General features: G+C 42.1%; 1 long non-coding RNA gene across 1 annotated transcript in view; it reads left to right on the top strand.

The window, feature by feature from the left end:
* The window catches only part of LOC109523366 (uncharacterized), a 61,745-nt gene extending 59,847 nt beyond the window's left edge, over window positions 1-1,898 (top strand). The window contains exon 3 of the long non-coding RNA XR_002169748.1: window positions 1,581-1,898. This is a non-coding gene — a long non-coding RNA (uncharacterized LOC109523366). The remainder of the gene's footprint in view (window positions 1-1,580) is intronic.
* The last annotated feature ends 6,403 nt before the right edge of the window (window positions 1,899-8,301 follow it).

The raw sequence follows: 8,301 nt of genomic DNA, 5'->3' as shown, positions 1-8,301 counted from the left end.
CTAACCAATTAGTGGACAGAAGCATTCTGACGTCAGCAATGGCCAGCGCACTGGCCCTGAGGATGAATTTAAGATCTGATAGTCCATTCGTCCATCCATTTTCTGATCCGCTTTATCCTCACTCGGGTCACGAGGGGTGCTGGAGACGATCCCAGCTGTCTTCGGACAGTAAGCGGGGGACGCCCTGAACCGGTTGCCAGCCAATTGCAGGGCACACAGAGACGAACAACCATCCGCGCTCACAATCACACCTAGGGACAATTTTGAGTGTTCAATCAGCCTGCCATGCATGTTTTTGGAATGTGGGAGGAAACCGGAGTACCCGAAGAAAACCCACGCAGGAGAACATGCAAACAGGAGGGCTGGGGCCGGGATCGAACCCGCAACCTCTGCACTGTGAGATCCACGCGCTAAACACTGGACCAGCCGCCCTCCGATAGTCCTATTCCTAATCTAGTTGTCCAGCATGACTGATTCTGAAGACCCAGATTAGATTGACATGTCTGAAATCCAATGGTCACATGTAATGGAAGCAAAGCCACCAAGGGAAACAAAATGAAAAGAAGAGTATAGACTGTTAGGGGAAATTTACTGCAATTTCATGAAACTGAATTTAGGTTCTAAATGTAGGTCATTGCTTCTAACAATGTTTAGGCCGTCAGAGAAGGCTTTGCTGGCCCTGACCACCAACCACTGCTCCAACCACAACCCTGTGCTGAATTCCCAGTCCTACACTCATCATATTTCTTCTCGTTGACGCCACTTTTAACACGCAAACAAAACCCAAACACGTAGCACTTCTGAAGCGAATCCCTCCGGTGATCCAATCGAAAATAAATGCACACATGGACATTAATGAAGTCATAGAAAGTGTCGATTTGCAGCTGCAGAAAAGCTTCTCCAGCTGTACATCATCAATTCCACACACAAACGTGCACTCCGGGTCTCTGGATGGCAAAATCATTTAAGACGTAAGGGCCTTGCCATCGTTAATGCCGCGTTGCCGGGGCGACCGCCAAGGAGCTGATGTTTAACACTCTGGATTGTGGGCACGGTTATGTAATCGCTCACTCAGCACGTCTGTTAGTCAGACCAGCTCACATCTGCCAGGCTGAAGGGATCAGCTGATGAGTCTGGACTTCCATTCAGCCCGGCTCAATTCTGGCATACATCTGATGATCACTTGATTCGATTGTCAGACTGAAAAGATTGAACGACAATAATCCCGCACTATTTGTGATGGATCGGGACTGATAAACAATGAGTAATTGACGGGCCCCCTAAACGTTTGTAATTATCTCTATTCATGGTTCAAACTGAAATGCCACCGACTTTTGATCCCAAAACACTTTCGTATCATTTCAAAGACAAATAAATGCCAAACAGATGATTTGATATTGAATGTATGTACTGAAAGTGTATCTGTTCATGCACACAGGCCAAAGACACTCTGTCACTTCCACTAACAACCCAGGCTAAACTTAGCTCCTCCCCACCATATGGAGCTTGTCTATCAGTTGGGATGTATCACTTTGCATCAGTGACATGAATTAATGTCCTGCTTTCCCATTTTTGGACAGGGCCTTGGCTGCATCTTGAGGCATCTGTGGCTGTTCACAAGAATCTGTGCGTGGTCAGTATGATTAATTACAGATGATTCCACTCACCATGGAATGCATGTCACCTGTCTGAGTACATGCAGTCAAGACGCTTCACTTGAACACCGCCGGTTGTGCAAGAATGAGCTCAGTGTTCGGTAGTTAGTCCACGGCTGCCGGCAGCAATAACGCTGATCCCCAGGCAACTGTAGAGCATGGGAAATACACACAATATAACAGACTCATTACACATTGTATTTAAAAAAAAAAAGAGCATCAGCACACAGGCAGGGACTTGCCTCGCTAATTAAACAAAAGCACAGTGGAATAACCCATAAAGTTAAAATTAAGGAACAGTCAATAAAGGGAATTAAAATGTTTTCTGTGTTCATCGAACAAAATACACACAAAAAAAATAATAATTTTATATTCAAAAATGGCCATTGTATGGAGGGAAATTCGGATTTATAGCAGCAGGCAGTTGCAGATATCATATATTGGCATTGGATGTTTTTTTTTTTGGTTTGTTTGTTTTGTTTTTTTGGCGCAAAAGGCAAATTACACACTGGATTCGTTGCAGGTCAATCACGGGTCACATTTAGAGACGGATAACCATTCACATTCACCCCGTCACTCAATGAAAACTGAACCACTACCTAATCACTGATACCTACTTGTGCATCATCCAAATGCTTTGGAAACATTTCTTTGAAGGGAATACGGTAATGCACAACTTAACTTGAGCCCCGTTTTGAGCAAAACCACACACCGACAACAAGGTTGAGTTTCCTATTTCTGTGTGAACAAATGGACAAAGACCAGACACCTGTACAGACTCCTGGTCCTTGGTCGAGCAAACAAGGATTACAAGTGAGGTACAGTACATGGTCACGCTCTGACAAACAAACACACACACTCATGCAAAGAGATAAACAGAAAGGCACAAAGGTATTAAACATTCCACTTGGGTCTCGAGTAGCAATAATTACTTTCACATGGAAGGACTTTTTTTAGAGCATCGAGGGACTGGATGAACACACACACACACACACACACACACTCAAGCAAATGTATAAATGCACATATGTAATCATTTATTCACTCATACATACTAATATGCTGCATTTCTTACGCAACATGCACAAGCACACATGCGCAAATGCTGCTTCGTTCTGTTTACTGTCCCCCGATGTGGCCTGAGTGGATCTGATTAGATGAGACACGTCGAGATACGTACACTTGATTATATGATTCCTTTTTTTTTTTTTAACTCACTCACTGCTCTTTCTCACTTCAACTGAAGACAAAAAAGAGCTGAGTTTCCAAAGGAGACGACACACCCATCGCCATGTGAATTAAATTGCAGTATAAATTTGTTGGGCTTGGTGTCAGTATGACGCGTGAGCCGCAGAGCCAAGCATTCAACACACATATAAAGGCTTCTTTTTCCCCTGGCTGATTTTCTGGGGCTTGAGAATGAGGTCAAAGATTTCATGCACTTTGAGTCATCTCTTGAAAATGGGGCCTGTGAAGTTAAAGGCAGGGTGAATTCGGGGCCAACTTTTTTGTACAATCCCTCGGAAACATGTCAATTTGAAGGCAATACCAACGTGCTTCTACCCTTCTGGGATAACTTTCTTTCAAAAAAATGTAGGACACTCCAATGTTCCTTTCCTTCGCCGTACATAGGGTGTAGGGGCTCATCTTTTTATCATCTCATATCACCAGAGCAGACAAGGGGGAGGAGGTAGAAATATTTTGGGGGTATGAGGCAACCCTCCTCAATCTACTCATTTCATGGAGACTAAAATGAGGTTGCCGTGTTTAACAATTGAACCGTCTCCGTGGCTGAATTTCTGCGATCACCATAAATGTCCACTTTATGTTTCAAGAATGTCATGTTCCGCCTTGCCTGTTTTGTTTCTTTGAGTGTTTCAGCACCAGCTGGAGTGTGGGGCGTCACCTTCCAGCGGTGCACCTGAGCTGGATCAAGGCAATCTGTGCTGCCTACGTAAGACACCGACCACCTGTCTCCCTCGTCGGACTGTTGCTCTTGATCACCGCTTTTGCCCCAGTGCTTTGTTATCTCTCGTTCATGCTTCTAGTCGCCCTCCTCGTCATAGTCATTCAGGTTTGTGAGTATTTGTTTCGTCTTGGTATTGTACATGGTTTCGTTTTATTGTGCTAACCTCGATTCGTATTATGATGTTTTCACAAATCATTCTATCCTTATAATTGGCAAGCGCTTTGTGTTCTCGCTCGGTTTTTCTGGCTCCTTGTTTTGCCAGCACCTTTTGTTGAATACTTAATCGGTTCCTCGCTTTTCCTTAATAAAACGTTTGTCATCGCCATTTATCTGAGTCTGCATTTGTGGGATCCACACTCCATTCGGTCTGTGGTCAGACCTTATCCTGTCAAAGACGGATTAAATTAAAATCAAATGTACAGACAACAACCTGAATTGTACTGTTTACACTGCATGAAAAAAAAGAACCAGATACATTGATACATACATATGAGCAAAAAAAATGGAATTGAACTGCAGCGTGACCTATACAGTATATGTTCTGTCATTGGCTGGTGACCATTGCAGGGTGTTCCCCGCCTCTTGCCCGAAGTCAGATGGGATAGGCTGCAGCACACTTGTGACCCCCCAGTGAGGATCAAGAATATCAAATCAATTCAAACTCAATCTCAATTGAGCTGGAGCCGATCCTGAAGGCTTAATGACAAAAGCCAGGTACAACCTGAACTGGTCAAACAAACCAGCCTTCACACTAACATTCACACCGACGGACAATTTACACTTTATATTGCCCACATCATTTTATGTGGCTCTTGAAAGCAAATCTTGTGCGTCAACTGTCATGATCCAAATGTCCTATGTTATAAATATAAATCTTCAGATATTGCAGCATTTCGTTTGTTCCCTTTCACGTTAACTTAAACAATGTTTATCCTTGACTTCTGATTTTAAAAGGAGTTATCCCTCAAATTGTTGCCTACCACGTCAATCAAACATTTATACGGTTTCACAATTTCAACGGGCCTCTGAGGAGACCCGTAACTACAACGTAGCCCTTGGCAACAATGCGTTTGACACCCCGCTATGGTCTTTAACGAATCTAGCTTGCGCGTTTTTAGAATGCGCAAGGAAGACAAAGTACCTGAAGAAAAGCCACAATATGGAAATCATATTGGAAATAAAAATTAGTGCAGCATGAACTGCATCTGGGCTACTGTTCAATCCCTTCTGCCCCATTGTATTAAAAAAATAAATACAGGTGCCACCATATACTTTTGTCCATGTAATGCGACTGCAGGCTTCAGGGGAGGCATGAGAGTAATATGTGTTTGCCACCCCACCAATAATCCGTTTTGGTGTCCGACTAATATTAGACGTAAGTGCAGCAGTGTCCAAACGATAATTTATGTATGTCTGACTGCTTGGCTGAGTCTCTGAGTGAAATCCAATGTGCAAACGCTCAATCTTGCTGTCAGCGGTGTTTGATGCTTCCTGTGCTCCTCGAGGGCCATATTCCACGCGGAAGGCCACCTGGAGGGAAATTGACAGAGAACAGTTTGAGCGGGCCAAGGTAACAGTCAGTTATTCCATCAATTGCGACTCAAAAAGATGCGACATCGGAATAAAATGGCATGTGGCTCAGCAGTGCCAGAGGTGTCAAAGTCAAGAAAACCATACGAGCAGATTCACTTCAGTATATCTGCATTATCAAGCTCCAGAGGATGTGCGATGTAACTTTTGGGAAATAACTGCTCCTTTACGAATAGCACTGTCATTAAAACAGCGGCCACTATTTTCCATTACTTGATGCTACTTTCCATTAGGAGGCTTTTTTTTTTTTTTTTTTTTTTTTTTTTGGTGATGAGCCCATTTTATGTGCAGTCAAATGATAAAATTTGAATGACTTTAGCTAGTTGTAAATATGTCTCAAACGTTGGAGAAAAACCACGCATGACGTCAAGAGACTAGCAAACATGATAGCACGTCTTGTGCAGAGATTTATATATTATGGCTTTAAGGAGATATCATTTCTCTTGCAGGGCTGGTTACTATGGTTACTGTTGTTGTTTTACTCCGCCAAACTGTTGGTTCGTTTTTTTCTGTAAAGTATTTTCATGCCTTTTTTTTTTTTTACAGATAAAGTTGCATTGACAATAAGAAGTTTAAGCATGTTTTTTTGTTTTTTTTTTTTGTCAAAAGGTCAGGAAGTTCTTTTAGGGGAATTCCTAACTTTCGTACAGTCGAGTGCCAATCAGCAGCAGAAATCCTCGACAAATGGGTGACGCTACTTTGTAAACTGCCAGTTTTTTTTTTTTTTTTTTTGGGCAACCTAAACTAATATGTATGGAGTGTGGAGAAGTTCTTTTAGGGGAATTCCTAACTTTCGTACAGTTGAGTGCCAATCAGCAGCAGAAATCCTCGACAAATGAGTGACGCTACATTGTAAACTGCCAGTTTTTTTTTTTGTTTTTTTTGGGGCAACCTAAACTAATATGTATGGAGTGTGGAATCAAAGTTTGACTCATTTGGCTTTGAACGAGAGGTGAGCTACACCCTCTTGTAGTTGGCAGTCAGTCGCAGTATTTCAAGGGCTTGAGGTGAAAAAAAGAGGTCACGAGGACCCATTCATTGCTGTTTAATTTCAGTTGTAATTGATCCTAACGGGGAAAATGAAATTAGATTAGAACAAATTTAAGTCACGGAAAGCACTGTGGTTATTTTTGTAGGTTCCGCTGGATTCTATCTGTACCATTTGTGCGCCTCCTCAAAAGCAATTTTCGATCAATTTGACCTCAAATATTGCAGCCAGATTTTTCCTGACAGAGGCGTAGCACAGATTAAACTGCATCTTGAAGATGAAACTCAGACACAGGGAGGATTCGGATCAGTTTGGGAAACAGCGAATATGTTTGTGTTCTTCCCCAGCCGGTGGGCAAAGAACAAAAAAAAAAGCCGAAAAAAAAGAAGGCAAAAATCTCAGCCAAAAGGAGGCAAATGTCACAATTGCATGATGCTTCGTAGCTGAAACAAGACGCATATTCCCCTCGCCCGTGACTTGCTTGAACGTTTGCACGCACATGCACACTCTTAGGGAGGTTATTTGTTGAAGGTCTATCTAGAAAGTGTCATACACAGTGCATGAAAACAGACATGTATTTTGGACTGCTTGAATGCACGCTAGGCTGTTTGCGACAAAGGCATGATTTAGTAATTTGAGAGCGCATTTTGAACGCAACTAATGTCCGAGCTGGTTGGAACTAAAACACAACCTGAAGTCAAAACATAAGCCCTTGACCCGAATGTAACACACGGTTTCACATTTTCTCATCAACACGCATACACCTGTTTGAGATCAGCCTTGACGCAACTACACGACACATCGGTCTGCTGGCGCGACGCTTTTAGCTGCGAATCCATCAGGACATTTGTGGCATCCGGGGGAGGATGGACCTTGCTAGCAAGATGGAACACAACCAGTAATACAATCTGCATTAGAGTTAGGGAAGCATTATTCATATTGCAATGTACCGGTGCGATCCAGTGTGAATGCAGCAGCCTCAAATATCCGGATTGTTGCAGTATGATTACAACGAAGTGCTGCGTGGACTTTCAACACTGCTCAATAAGGCGTTTTGGGCCGAAAAAAACGACCATATATAGTAAGGCGTTTTGGGCCGAAAAAAACAACCATTTATAGTAAGGCGTTTTGGGCCGAAAAAAACGACCATGTATAATAAGGCGTTTTTGGCCGAAAAAAAAGACCATGTATAGTAAGTCGTTTTTAGCCGAAAAAACGACCATGTATAGTAAGGCGTTTTTAGCCGAAAAAAACGACCATGTTTAGTAAGGCGTTTTTAGCCGAAAAAAACAAGCATGTATAGTCAGGCGTTTTAACCCGAAAAAAAACCACCTTTTTGGCCGAAAAAAAAGACCATGTATAGTAAGTCGTTTTTAGCCGAAAAAACGACCATGTATAGTAAGGCGTTTTTAGCCGAAAAAAACGACCATGTATCGTAAGGCGTTTTTAGCCGAAAAAAACGACCATGTTTAGTAAAGCATTTTTAGCCGAAAAAACAGACCATGTACAGTAAGGCGTTTTTAGCCGAAAAAAACGACCATGCATAGTAAGGCGTTTAACCCGAAAAAAACGACCATGTATCAGAAGGCGTTTTAACCCCAAAAAACCGACCATGTATAGTAAGGCGTTTTAACCCGAAAAAAACGACCATGTATAGTAAGGCATTTTTAGCCGAAAAAAAAGACCATGAATCGTAAGGCGTTTTTAGCCGAAAAAAAGAACCATGATTATTAAGGTGTTTTAACCCGAAAAAAACAACCATGTTTAGTAAGGCGTTTTTAGCCAAAAAAAACCCACCATGTATAGTAAGGCGTTTTAACCCAAAAAAAAACGACCATATAGAGTAAGACGTTTTTAGACAAAAAAAAACGACCATGTATCCTAAGGCGTTTTTAGACGAAAAAAACGACCATGTATAGTCAGGTGTTTTAACCCGAAAAAAACGACCATGGTAAGGCATTTTTAGCCCAAAAAAACGACCATGTATAGTAAGGCATTTTTAGCCGAAAAAAACGACCATGTTTAGTCAGACATTTTTAGCCGAAAAAAAAAAGACCATGAAAAGTAAGGCGTTTTTAGCCGAAAAAAACGACCATGTA

Source organism: Hippocampus comes, unplaced genomic scaffold (assembly GCF_001891065.2).
Source record: "Hippocampus comes isolate QL1 unplaced genomic scaffold, H_comes_QL1_v1.1 scaffold111, whole genome shotgun sequence".
NCBI lineage: Eukaryota > Metazoa > Chordata > Actinopteri > Syngnathiformes > Syngnathidae > Hippocampus > Hippocampus comes.
The sequence above is the reverse complement of the archived record's forward strand: the minus strand, read 5'-3'. Positions and strand labels throughout refer to the sequence as shown.